This window comes from Rhodamnia argentea, chromosome 10, assembly GCF_020921035.1.
Source record: "Rhodamnia argentea isolate NSW1041297 chromosome 10, ASM2092103v1, whole genome shotgun sequence".
NCBI classification, from domain to species: Eukaryota; Viridiplantae; Streptophyta; class Magnoliopsida; order Myrtales; family Myrtaceae; genus Rhodamnia; species Rhodamnia argentea.
In genome coordinates this window covers 14254398-14269281 of record NC_063159.1, presented here as the reverse complement: position 1 = coordinate 14269281, position 14884 = coordinate 14254398, and the positions used below count along the sequence as shown (strand labels likewise).

At 38.1% G+C, this 14884-nt stretch overlaps 1 long non-coding RNA gene across 1 annotated transcript; it reads left to right on the top strand.

Annotated features, from left to right (window-relative positions):
- The first annotated feature begins 1190 nt into the window (after positions 1–1190).
- Positions 1191–4347, top strand: LOC115727798. The gene is made up of 4 exons (XR_007196617.1): positions 1191–1378; positions 3317–3629; positions 3757–3818; positions 3924–4347. It is a non-coding gene; the product is annotated as an uncharacterized LOC115727798 (long non-coding RNA).
- The last annotated feature ends 10537 nt before the right edge of the window (positions 4348–14884 follow it).

The window sequence follows — 14884 nt, the reverse complement described above, 5'->3', positions numbered from 1 at the left end:
AATAAATTAGGCGAAGAAGACTATATATATTTTGACAAATATCCCTCGAACAAATTTCAAGGATATTGTGGTGGGACCTTCAAAGGTGCATCAAATGCGATAATACGGATGCTTTGTGTATGCAAAGACGGTTTATCTCTCTAAGTTATTTCCTATAATTTCTTTCAAACCTAGAAATCGACCATCAACAATTGGCGTGTGTTGCAATATGAGTGTGCTAAGTCTCGTGAAGGCAGAGCTACTTAAGAGGTTCACGCAAATCGAGCACCCTGGAGCGTCCTGTGTTGTTGGGTTCCTCCTCGTGGGCAAGGGGACAAGTTATCGAGGGAATGTGTTTAGTTGCTAAGACAAGTCTACGCAGGCAAGTGATGAAATGCCGCAAGAAGTATCTTTGATCTCTTGCACAACATGTGGTGGAACAAATAAGAGAGTTTTTTCAAAATAAGATTTAGAGCGACATTCTCTCAAATAAGATCTTAAAGTAGCCAACCTAGTTTCAAATAAGCCCATGAAGCTCCACATTCGTTTCTCACGCATTTCATGAGCATATTGTGTAAATATCGTTTGATGAATCTTGATTCCTCATTTTCATATCTTGCATAGAATTCTTTGCATTCTTTAAAATTAAGAATCACTTAAAGAGCACACAAAGAACAATCGATCAATATCACTCATCTATCAATTGAATAATACAACCGGTACAAATAAGCATATAAAAGAACATAATTTTGGTCAAACAATAAAATTTGCCTATTTCCTAACTACCTCAAATGGCTTCCGCTCCGATGCACAAGGCACATTTTCCCTCATTTTCGCGGAAAAAAAGAGAGGAAGAGATGGTTAAAAAAAATTCAATAAAAATTTATTTAATTACAAATAAAAACTAAGTTATTTTGCCTAATCTAGTAACGAACAAAATGTTAAATTGGTCAACAGCATAATCATGTAATTCTAAAAATCTATCATGGATTTCAAATTTAAATCAATCTTTCTCATTTTTAGCAACATGTCTGTGCCAGATTTAATTAGGATTAATTAAAAAAATGACCTTTTTTTATTCCAAATAATTTACCCCAAATAAATCCACAATCACCACGGGAAAAGGGCAAATAAAAAGAGAAATAAGGTTTTTTGTTTACGACTTTGTGGGCCAATTTAATTAGATATAAACTTAACTTCATTTCTGTCGTCAAGCCCAAGCCTCCCTCATTTTTCTCAGTGTGCCCTAAACACTTCCTCTCGCTAGAAATTTGGGAACACCTCTCGCTCTCTCCCCTCCGTCTCGCTCAGGTCTCGCGATCTCTCTCTCTCTCTCCTCCCGCCCGTCCGCCTTCATGTGATCGACGCCTAATCTCGAGAGCTCCCCCGCGTTTCCCAGGTAAAATCGACTGGGTGAACGCGGCGACGCTTGATTCCCCTGGCTTTTCCGCCATCGGGTTTTGGTTACGATTGTGCGGAGATATCACTTGTTTTGCGATTGCTGATGCTTCGGTTCCTCTTCAGTTGTCCCAATGCGTCTTCGTTTTGTCGGTTTCAGTATTTGAGTTAACCCCGTGGCCGATGCTTCGGTTCTGTCTTCTCTGCTTCTGTAGTTCTTGCCATGACGAGTGATGCTTCTTTTACCTACATTTCGAGCTCCTTGGTTTCGTATGATATGGTGAATATCGTCGCGCTGTTTCGGTCGTTTTCGTGTAATTTTTTGTGCGGCTTGGATTTGGAAGTTTGACCCATTTGGATCTATTTGTGGCATGCAGTGTTTCTAATGGTCCCTATTTAGCTGCATGCGATGCCCTTTGTTCAATTCAACGGTTCCTTGGCTGTTACAATGGTATTACCTATCGGTTTCTACTTGCTAGACGCTAAAGGACCACTGACACCCATGTTGCCTTCGGAAATGATATGGGTCGGCTATATATCCACTGTTCGAATTGTGGCCTAAGGCTGAGTTAAGCTGTCTTTCTCGTCGGGAAATGTGCACTATGGAAATGAAAGGAGTAGTCTGCATTCTTTTGACTCTATAGCCGAAGTGTTTGCATCCCTTTGATTGTCTTTGAATAGCCTTTTAACCTGAAGTACTGGAAACACATTAAGTTGTGTATTTAACACTCTGGAGAGCTGGAACTGTATCTGTAGAAGTTAACAGAGAAAAACCACTTTTAAATTGCATCTGTATATAGCAAGTGCAGAGTACGCATTCAATAGAATGAGGTACTTATGGTCTGAAGGTCATGTAGAAAACATGTGTGATCAATCGGGAAATACCTTTGCAAGTTCGTATATTCGTCCTCTGTATTTGATTAACTTTTGAAGCAATATGTAGGATTACCTGTTCAAAAAGATGAAAAAAAAATGAAAGAAAGGATTACTACATTGGTTTTTAATTCATCTTAAAGTTTTGGGTCTATTTGATTTTGTTGTGGTGATAATCAAATTCACAGGAGGATATATGATGTAGTCTCGCTGTAGAGGACCTTCTCTTAGTCTCTATGGCTTTTGTATCATGATTGAATAAACTGAGATAAAAAGGATTTGCTTACAGACTTTTATTTATTTGGAGAACTGTGAATTGGAGATGTATATTATTCTGGCACTGAGTGTGGCAGCGATTTCGCTGATAAAACAGTTTATGTTCCCTGGAGTTAGTTGAGCAGACAGAATTAATGTAAATATATCTTTGGGCTTGCTTTCTTTTTCTGCTGGCTCTCCCTAGAGAAAGGTAATTTCTCATTATTGTGTTTTGCAAAATAAGTAATGAAGCTTTTGGTTTTGCTTTCATCGGGAATGAGGAAATTTGTTGTGTTTCATTTTTGGAATGGTATTACTTAATTACACGAGATGAGGAATGGGAAGTTAGCAGATTATGCGAGTGGATATAATTGAGATAGTGATTTATGTCCGATGTTTAGTCTAGGAAATCGGTATGTGGTTTGCTTTTAGTTCAGATCCAAATTAACATAGATCTATAAAGTCTCCTTATTTAGGTATGATCAAAGAGTCATGTCACTTGTGCGCTCTTGGTAATATGACGATTTCAGAGGCTTTAAAGATCATTAGCATGTTGATTTTCTGGCTTGGTGGCTTTCCAACCAAATTCTTGATTAGGCTTGATATACTTTTAGATGCTTGATTGATTGTAATTTCAAATCCTTTGCCAATCTTGAAACTGTAGTAATCTTGGCATTAAAAATATTATGTTGTGGTGATTATTCTTGTGTCGTCCAATATTGGATACCTTTCACCTGCGCTATGTGAGTATACATTCCCACAACTTTTTCTCAAGCATACGAACTAAAAGTGGCCTCTTGGTTTTTGTGAGAACCATTAACAGCATGGTCCTAAAGCGGCGTGCTCGTGTGATCACTTACGGTGGTGGTGTAAATCCAAAACATTTAAGAGTATCTAGATGTTCCTCTTCTTATGGAGTAGACCTGGAGGGTCGATTGGGCGCAATTGAACGCAGGCTAGATCAGATTGAAGATGAACTTCAAGCAACTCGACAAGAAAATGCTGCTCTTAGGCGTCGAATGGATGAGTTCGAAGCCACATATCAGGAAATGATCCGATTTGTGCAACATTCTCGTCGCACTCAGGATGGTGGCTCATCATTGCCTTCAGAAGGAGCACCTCAGGTTAATAACCACAGGGTACTGTATATGCTTGTATGGTTATTGAATACTGACAGTCTTTTCAAATTATGGTTAGGATTTGTGATTACAAAGAAGTGGGGTAGCTTATTATGATCTTGGCGTTTTGTAGGGCTCCAAATCTTAAAACTTTTGAGGAGCAGTACTCTGATGCTGTGGACCATCCGACAGCTGGTACCAATTTTTGGCTTGAGATAGATTCCAGTTTTATGATTCTCTTTTTTCCAATCTAGAAATGGAAATGCTCTTCCATAACTTATTTATCTGGACTTGTTGCAGGTATGTGTGGAAGTGCAAGGCAAATGAGAATCTGGGGGATGAAGATGCTTCAACATGCAAATAGGAATTTCGGTCTTTCAGCTGCAACTTAGGGGAAGTAGATATTAGATAGTATTCTCCTTTTGCACCATGGTGTTTATAAGTGTACCTAACTTCTTTAGTATGGTTTGCTTCGGTGCAAGGTTTGAAGGAAAAGATAAATTATAACTTCAAAAAAAAGAAAGAAGAAATCAAATGGATACCATGGTGCTTGTTTATAACTCGGATATTCACACAATGGTATGGGCCTTGTTTTTGGAACGAGCTGGGCATTAAAATGAATGGCTTAGTGGAAATCAAGGTGTTGTGGGAGCTTAATTGAAGAATTGCATTGCGTGTGCAATGGATAGTTTCCTTGATCCGTCATCGACGGCACTTGAGTTGCAACTTTTTGATCGCCTAAATTGTTTCTGTTTTACTGGTACGAAATTTGTGGATCTTGTTAGCGTACACTTCCTGGTTGCAGGGTACTTGATACACTATTAGAGAGCTAACCATATTCTAGATCTGTCGAAAATGTGCAGATAACTAGGGCACATGCGAAATGGCGATACTTTTAGACCTAGGTACTCCTAGGAAATGACGAGGGTTGTGGGGATGTCTCTAGGGGTTGTGTTTGTTAATATGAACATGGCTTGTTCAAAAACTTGGCCTTCTCCACAGATTGATATAGCTAGATCATTAAATTGGCGTATGGGTAATAGCTTCTTTGAGATATACTTTAGTTTATGTGGCTATGTTAATGCGATTCTTTTCAAAAACCAAATAATTGTAAGAAAAAAACTCGACAAAATCCCGAAATTAATTTCCAAGTAATTTTAAAAGAAATTGCTTGTACTGCTTTATTATCTTTTAATGCTTGTTCATTTCGCTTTTCACAGATATATAGTAGCTAGGATAAAAAATCTTAGGTATTTGAACCAAATAAGGCAACATAGTTAGATCATTAACTAGATCGGCATGTTTCATGGGCAATTTCAAGTTGTATGGGTTATACCCTGATCCAACCCTTTGGGCAACCAAAGGCTGAAGCAGTTACACGTTTGCTTATTCAAATATTTTTGTGTTGATCAAAGAGTTCTTTGGTATAGGATGCGCCTCAACATCATATTCTGAATCATGTTTTCCTAATCCGTAAGAAATGGCCACCTTTAAAATCAACAAATTGAGATGACTGTTTTCTTTTGCGGAATCAATATGACAAATTTACTAGTGTTTTCTTTGGTCTTTTTGTCATGCTTTATGTAGACTTTAGTCATCGTATTGCTGATCCCTTTGCTAATCTCGAAAGTTGGAAGTAGAAGAGTCTATTCAAATTGATTTTGAGTCTCAAAATTTCTCGTATGAGCCAAAATGCTTCACTCAAGAAATATTCAAATAGTGGAAGGTGCATCTTTTCTTTTCATTTTGTTGGGTAATCTTGCTTGAATCATAACATGGAAACATGCCACATGCCACTAAATACCAATTTAGCACACAATTGCTTTTGCCGCGCCCTGTGCCTCTCTCAGGAACAATCTAATTGACCGGAACAACCTTAACATCATCCAAAACAGGGCCACACGTGTGCCCATAATCATGCAGCTTTGTGAGATAGTAAGCACTGGAAAATGTGATCCTTGTGCTGGCCGACATCGCCCGGAACTTGAGGCTCCCCATCTTCGACCCGCCCTCTGCACAGTGGGGACATGTACATAACTTTGAGAGTGTCCTTGGCCGCAAAATGCCTCGACCATCATCGACCCGTGGCACCAATTCTTGGCATACCCCGATGGTGAAAGCAAGGTTGTAGTACTTGTTGGAACCGTCCGGATTATCTGCAAAAAACAGTATGTCATGCATCAGATGACTTGAAGCGGCAAAACTAATTAATAAACTCTTCGGGGGAAGGTATATTACCGGATTGGCTTTGTCATTTGCAGGGTAAAATAGGAGCGTCGGAGAGTCAACCACCTGCAGAGACAAATACAGTAGGGGTGAGTGATTCTAGGTTCCACCTGGAACCTGAAACCTACCCGTCGGAACAGGTTCCTCATTTTTTTGAACCTAAAATCTACCCGTCATACTTTGAAACATGAAACCTACCCTATCACAGGTTCTAAGGTCGGTTCCAAGATACCCGAGAACCTATCAATTTATTTTATTTTATTTTATTTTTTTTTTTCATTTTTAGTTAAGCAAAATGAGAGTGAACGCTATAACATCTAAGAGAAAGTAGAGGTGAGTGATTTTAGATTTCCTACAACTTATATTTAGAACTTGAAACCAATCCATTGGAACACATTTTATCTGAACCCGAAACCTAAAAATTTGTTTGGCTCCGGATTATACACTCATCATTAGATGCCATAGAACATTATAGGATCGTGTAAAAATATATATTAAGAAAAATATATAAATTTATTTTAGGATCTAGAGTCTAGGTTCCAGGTTCCAGAATTTTTAGGTTTCATTATTCATATATTTTTTTAACTTTCAATTTATTTTCATTGCTAAATAGGATCCTTTGGTGAGCCATATGAGATTAGGATATTGATGAAAAAATGCCACGTAAGATTTCCAGCAAAGCTCACTAGAGTTGGCACTCAAATAATCCCTTCCGTTTTTCCTCAAACTTATTTCCAAATTTTCAAAGTTGAATTTTCTCTTCCACTCAATGTGCAGAACAATTATACAAAAATACTAAACCTATTGCACTTTTTTCAATTTTAACCTAACTTTTTAATTTTGCCAATTAAATCCTATAGTCCATCGAGCTAATTTTAGCCGAAAATTGCCAACCTGAACACCAAGCGTCAACATGACACCATCAGTATTCATGTGAAATATTTTAATATCTCTCAAATATTTATTACTTTTGTTTATTGTCTTTTTTCTATTTTCCTTTTTTTTTTGTTCCTTCTTTTTTTCCTTTTACCCTCCGCCGACCATCGCGCAGCCTCAAGCGAGCGGGAGCTGATTCGGAGAACTCAATCGGCAACGTGCATTCACGGCATAATGGAGAGAAAAGATAGAGAGAGACAAAAGCTCTCGGCCTCCCAGTCTTTCAATCAATCCACAGGCCACGCCATCACATATAGACGGCCAAAGAAGGCTTCACCTTCATAAAGGTAAGAGAGAGAGAGAGAGAGAGAAAGAGAAGTGGTTGTTCTTGTTGCGGGTTCCGAAGGTGAAAAAGTCACAATCTTCACGGCCACATTGGGGAGTTCTCTCGCTTCTCTCTCTGTGGATGGTCTGTATCCACACGAGACAGACCAAAAAGAAAGAAAAGAACCGCCGCTCTTGAGAGGGAGAGAGCTAAAAACTATAAAAGAATAGGGGTTTTCAAGGTCGTCACAAGGAGACAACACGTACATCAAAGCGGAAGGGAAAAGGAGAATTACGTGGGTAACCCCTGAAATTCTCGGATGAGGCCAAATTAATACATTCTCTTGGTCATGGGTCCCTGCTGACAAGAAAAGATTTTGGGGTTTTGTTGGGGGTCTTTGCTTCTCTCTCTTCGTTTTTTTATTTGTTGAATACATATAGATTGAATTTTCACTCTCTGCTCTTGGAGAGTTTCAATTTAATTTGTCAATATCAACCCAGCGACGCCCCTCGTCGACCAGCTGTCCCCGAGATCTCCATTGATTCCAGCATTTGCTTTTGCTCAAGTCATTATACATAGGGGGCAGGTCTTTCTTTGGTCGAATCCAGTAATCACCGCGCTGTCCTGAGCAGTCGACCACCAACCCGAGACATCATCAGCGAACATGTACCGAGCCGAGCCTTCTTGCGTCGGTGTCCTCATTCCGTTCTCGGTTTGCTAACGTTCTCTGGTGTGGCGTTTCAAATTGACAGGAAGGCAACGCTATTCATATCAACTATTATCAAGGGGAGTCCATCGGTGAAATTTGTCTTTTTCCCAAAAGGAAAGCAGACAAGGAATTTTTCTTGGTTGCTTTTAGTTTGTCTTTCTTATTGCAGGATCATGTGCTACCGAGCCTTCCGTGCAAGCATGAATTGAGAAACGGTGACCATAGAGAAACCTCCCCATCAACAGATTAGAGTCCCGAGAGTTGCTTCAATTCAGCTCAAAATTGGAAGCGTAATCTTTGGATAAGGTAAAATTCCTCATCTTGAGTAGATTAGAATATTTACTTGCCTATTTGGTCATATTTTGCATATATTTGCATAAAAGTGGATATTTTTCAAAATTCAAGTTGATTAGGAAATTTTTTTTAATCCACAACTTGCCACATGATAGAGGAAGTCCATTTGATGGAATAAAGGATTTGAGTTCAATCGTTAATCGTAGAATTACGAATTAAAGATTGACTCAAGTACTATAAAATATTTTCAAAAATTGATTGACATAGCCATTTTTCTTGATTTGAATTGGCATTTTATCTGCTTTCTTTATTTGAATTTGTTGATTGTCTATCGTTACCTTTTAGAATATATTGTCTCGCATGATATATGTTAAATTTATAAGAGATTCTTATCTTTACGTGTAGTTTTCTTTAGGGTCATTAATTATTCTCGAAAATACAAAAGTAAATCATTCATGTCAATGTCATGTCATCATGCATTATATGTTTGCCATGTCATATACATTGCATTTAAGTTTATATTGCATATAGGATTGCATGTTTAGGGTTTTAATTAATTCACACATCATGTAGTTGATTTAATTGAACCGAAACATCATTTGTACTATAGTTTAATTTAAATGCATGTCATCTAGGTTAATCATGTAGTTAATTAAATTAATTTCACATGCATGCTTAGGATTTTCTTACATTTAATTTAATTCTTTTGCATCTTAGATTAAATTCATGCATTGCATATAGGTTAGTCTTTATCCCATTAAAAAGCGAAAATCCAAAAGTGAAAACAATTTACCTTGGCACATGCTTCCTATAATTACCTTGAGTTCCGATTATTTAATTTAATTGATTGCTCACTTGCGTGATAACCTTTATTAGTGACTTAGATTAAAATCAATTAATGTTGCCTTCTTAAATGATTTTTCATAAAATAAAATGGTAGCGAAAGGGCGTTAGGGTAATCTAGCGTAATCAAGTTCCCGAACTTAGGATCTCTTCTTTGCAGAAGTAATTTGTTTTTTCGCTAATTTACTTAGGTTTCTAATCGGCCTACCAAAAATAATTAGTGGCGACTCCTATTGAAAATCTTTTTATGCATTTTGATAGGACTTGGGAGAGTCCAAGTTAGGTTCATTAAATAATTAACCCGATAATCCATTAATCTAGAATGTTTGAATTTTAGGTTGCGACAGTTTCGCGACTCCGCTAGGGACATAACTTGATTTTTTTTTAAAAAAATTGATTAAGTAATCACTTTAATCTTTTGAAAAAATTAAAAGAAATTCTAGTGGACTTAGCCTGATAATTTCATGAAAAATTGCATTTTTTGTTTGGAAATTGGACTCCAAGTAAGTCCCTAACCATGTGTTAAATGGTTTTGCATTTGGGAGTTATAAGGGGTGGAGTGTTTGGCTAACCATTTGTCTAGCAGGTTTTGGTGTTTGGAAATTATTTGTTTAATTATGCACATTTTGAATCGGTATTTGGATTTAATTGTTGTGTATGATTGATTGCTTTAGCAATACAACACACATGACCCATGACCGGACTTGAGCCACTAGTTTTAGGATGGTATCGAGATTGTATCCTAATGTCTCCGTGAGATCACGGTTGAAAGTTAGTCCGAATTCAATCTAGTTAGCAATTAAAAAAGATAAAAATTGAAAAAAAATTACTAAAAATAAAAATACAAACTTAATTAGTTTACAAAAATAAAAAAATATTGGAAAAAATAAATCAAAAATACAATTTTTTTTCAAATTAATTGAAAAATTAGGTTAAAAATTAACAAAAAAAGTCAAAACTACAAAAAAATTTAAAAAAATATGAATGTTAACAAAACAGGGGGCGAGGACTCGCACAACCCTCGCCACCACCGCCCCACCATTGCCGCCAATGGCCGGTGAGGGTGGGGCATGGCCCCCTCGCTCAAATCTAGGTGAGGGCCGGTGCGGGCGAGGGCCGGTGACCCTCACCCGATTTGGGTGAGGGCTGCGGCCCTAGCCTCTGGCGGGTGGGAATCGCCAACCCTAGGCTGGGGCTCGGCGGCGGCAAGGGCTACCCAAAACGTTTTTTTCCTCTTTTTTTAAAGTTTAAGGTTTTTTGTTAAATTTTTTAGTTAATTTTTAAATTTATTTTAAATAAAGTTTATATTTTAAATGAATTTAATTTTGAGCTAATTTTTAAATTTGATTTTGATTTATTTTAATTTATTTTAAAGTGCAGAAGTCCACGTGGCAGCCCACATGCACTTATTTTAATTTTTTCATATTATTTTATATTAAAAATTAATTATTAATGACACGTGGTAGTTTTGGCCGGAAAATTTCGCCAGAGGCACCAAAATGATCATTTTGTCTTCAACTTAGCACTAAAATGATTCGATTGAAACTTTTGACACCAAATTGATCTCCGTATATAACTTTTGGCACTAAAAGAATCCTTTTGCCGCATCTCCACGAACCTCTCTCACCCATGTGGGTCTTCCATAATAGCCCAACTCTTCCTTTATGCAAAGTGAAGTACCTATTCATCTCCACCTTAGTTCCAGCCAGATTATTAGTAGCATCTCCCACGAAAGGCATTAGCTAAACCTTAGTGATTGATTTTGTGTACATATTTTGCAAATGAAATGACGATGTAGATGAGATTATTGAAACTTTGATTCTTGGAAAAGAGAAATTATCGGTTTTTTGTGAATTTGTATAAAGCAAAATGTGTTTTGGTTCAATATTTGGGCTTGAACTCAGTGAAATATGTTTTGGTTCGGGTCAACTGAAACCATTGTGATATTCATTTGTTAAACTATTAACCGAACATGGAAAATACCCAGCCCCAGTTTTTAACCCACGCGCTGCGTTATATGCCTTGAACCTTTGGCGGAGGCGGCTAGCCACCGGCTACCCCTATCCATGGGCAGAGATGTGATGTGTTGAGACGAGAGAAGAGAGAGATGGTCAAGATATTGTATTGAGGTGATCCAACTATAGTAATTTGTTTGACCGGGAAAAAAAAAAACCATGGTGATTCGATAACAATAGTTTGAATTTCTATCTTTATCCAACTTCCACAGTTAATCTATGAAAAGATATTGTTAGACCGTAGATTATTCACTCATTTGAAATTATTGTTGTTCTAAACACATGAGCTAGAGAAAGTGTGGGATAGGAAATTTCATTGTATTAGTTTTCATCTTAGTTCCAATACTATTTTCAATGTAAGACCTAAGAGGACGAAAGTCATTCTTAAAGTGATCTCCGGATAAAATGTACTTACAAGTGTTAGCGAGTACATAAGCTAGTGGAATCTTTGGAACGAGCGTGAGCATACAAACCTCCGGTAGGTGCTGATATGCCTTCTAGAACCACTCCTTCTCATACTTATACCACTAGAAAGATTTCCAGATTTGAAACAAGACGGGGAAACTAGCTAAGCTTAGCTTAAACAAAACAATCTACCTCATACTTTATTAGTCCATCGAGCTACATGCTAGTAATGACGCTAAAAGCTTTGACTCATTGGGGAACAAATGATCTAAGGCTTGAACTTGAAAGTGAGCTCCGGCTCCTTGAGCTTCATTCCAGCTGCCTCCAGGAGATTCCACATTCTTCTCTTTGTTTCATCTCTCACATCACCCAACCGCACTCGTTTCAGCTGACCTTTGTCTTCTTCAAAATGTTCCTTCAGCAAACCGGCAAATGCCTTAACCTCTTCGACCGTGTTGAGGACTAGTGTGCTTCCCACCTTAACCAGCTTCACCGTCTCATTGAGCTCTTCTCGTGCTTTATTTCTCTGCTATTGAGAATACCCGATCTCCTGTCCGCTGCGTCTAACAATAGAACATTAGAGCCTAAAAACAAATTATTTGGAGTTTTTAGACTAACTCATCTCGCCTTTCCTCGAGAGACAAGTTTTTTGTATTCTTTTTCAGCTTTTTTGAATTGTTCGGCCTTGAAGCGCAGCTTGGCACCAAGATCATCCGTAAGCGTAGGGAGAGTGACGTTTGACTCAGTCATGGGAGCTGGTGCAACTCTTTCTCTGCGACTCGGCCAATGACTCCTCCGCCGATTACGTGGAAGAGCAAACACCTATATATGCACATTGAAAGGAGAGGTGGCACGCTGGGCACGCTTGATTGCGAGGAAGTTGTGACTTACCTAACATAACGATGAGCAGCGCAAGAAAAGCATGCCAGCCAAGGATCCCGTTGCATTGGGGTTTTCTATCGGTTTGTTAAAGGAAAAGAAAATCTTTAAAAGATCATGACTTGGACTTTATTTTACTGCCGATAGGCCCAAGTAAAGAAAGGGACTAATCATGTCGAGCTTAGATTAGATACGGTTCACGAACTACATAAATATAGTAAAAGAAAGGGTCAAATTTCGACAATGCCAGATGACCGCTGTGCGTACACTTGTCATTCTAGAGATGAAAGCCAACGCCACAGCAGAAGAACTTAACCTACACAAACAACGCTGACAGTGTCTCTTTCCGGCCATTAATAAAATGTCAGAAGGCAACCTCAACAGAACCGAAAACACGATTTATTTTTAAATAACCATCATGAAAAAAGCAGCACCAGTCGGTTATCTTCATAAGACAAGGACCCCTTTTGGACTAGGAGTTGCTTCAGGATATGACAGATAACTCAAACCAATGAAGCTTCATTGTTGTCATAAAAGCAATTTCAAAGCGCATCAAATGCAAATCTTTATTGGTGAAATCAAAGTGTAGTGGTTCAATTGAAAACCTCACTGAGTGACTAGTTCCGCTTATTACACGGTGGAAGAAAAACTATCAAAATGGGTGATACACTAATTTCTTAACCCATATATAATGTTTCAACAAAAGATAAAAACTCATATATAGTGGGTTAAGTTGTTATATGAGTTAATGGTATTTAACAAATGAGTTTAAATTTAATATGAGTGTTAAATGAGTCATAAATGGATTAGAACTTAGGTAGACCTCACCCACTTATATGAGGTTCTCATAATTCTCTCTCGCCTTGACTTGAGTCTCGATCTCATGCTCACTTAATCCGCACTCTCACCTCGGTTTGGATATGCGTTTTTCTAGATTGAATTAAAAATGCAAATATTTTAGAAATATTAGTCATGTGAATATGAGTCACTAAATTTGCATTGCAATAAATGTGTTATAAACGGATTAAATCGGTCTATTCGGATGATCCGACCATATCTACCCATTTGACAGGTTTACACAAAAAGCACGTTATTCCCAACAGAACGGCAGCCATTGTCTTGGCACGACTCTATATGATCCACTTATTTCAACCATTAATATAATGGCCATGCATCCACAATATGGCCCTATTGCTCCAAAGTCCCTCGCATTACCCGACCTTTAGGCCGTACCCAATAAATTTCTGCAGAAGTACAACTAATTATAACACGACTAACGCACGAATCGAAAAAGAGATTCGCATACTCGTGCTTGGAAAGTGGAAAAAGTGGAAATAATATGCGCTTTAGCACTTGCACTTCTTCTTTTCTGAGGAGAAGCTAGCTTATTCTAAATCACTTCCCCTCTCATTTTGAATCCTCGCAAGCACGAATGGTTCTCCAAACAACTCATCTTGACCGTCCCACACGTTATTAGCCGGCGACTACTGAGCCCGGGCCATTGTAGTGTGGTGGGTCTCTCACGTGCAGACGAAAAACGTTCCCAGTTCATCTCCCCATCCACAGGCATTTGCACACCCCTACGAAATATCTAACGTCACATGAAATCTTCGGCGCAATTAACGGTTTTCTTAGAATTAGGTTTGACTACAATCGAGGTTAGCACCCCTCGCGAGTTCTTGAACTGCTAGTGTAATGACCCGGTCCGACGATAGCGGAGAGTAATTGCCGGGATCCATAGGGCCTAGATAAGGAGCGGCTCTAGGCAAGATTCTAGAATGAAGAAGGAGGGGCATTAATGAACCGAACTATGCAACTAATAAAGGGAGATCGATTCTGATATATATATATATATGTAATTGGAATTACATCATGGAGGTGCCTTTTGACATAATGGCTAAGATGGGTGCACCACTATGATGGAAATGCTTTCATGTATGCCGTGAGACTCGATATAGGATGAGCCGAAGTGAACAATATCTTTGAGTGATTCATGATCATGAGCCCATCAACCTATCTACGAGAAATCAACAGATAGACAAGTCATGTCCCCACTCTCTTAAAAGAAAGGAAAAAAAAAAAAAGACTATTGCCTTAATCATGAAAAGTAGTCGTGTTGATGCCTTGTGTTCGTTTTCTTTAAGCATTTGTACAGATAATGCCATAAATTATTAATTTACTTATTGATCGATGCATCGATTTTCTTTTTCTGCGTCGACGCGTTAAATAGTGAAAATTGTTACCATTTAAGTGTTGGGACAATTTACGCATGCACTTGACTTTACTTAATTCAATTTCTTTCATTAGACCGGCTAGCCTTTGCTCAAAAACAAAAAGTCCAGAAACACGAGAGCTCTATCCTCACCATTCTTTTTATAGTGAATGTTGCTCTTCAATGTAACATGATACTTGGTGTAACTCATTAGGAGAGAATTTTGTATTTAATGGATCTTACAAAAAAATACGCCATCGTTCGAATACTTGGTACGCCAACCAAAAAAAATACTCTACACTTACACGTAGAACTTGGCATGTTTCGGTCCCACCAAGTCAAATGTCTCTCCTTGCTGTACACAACAAAACGTAATCATGCAGATTCATGTGTGTTTGCCAATTGGGTAGTCCTTGTTCACTAGGTCGAGGCAATTAAAACCAATATAAAAGCACTCAGCGTTGGAGGTGTGGGGAT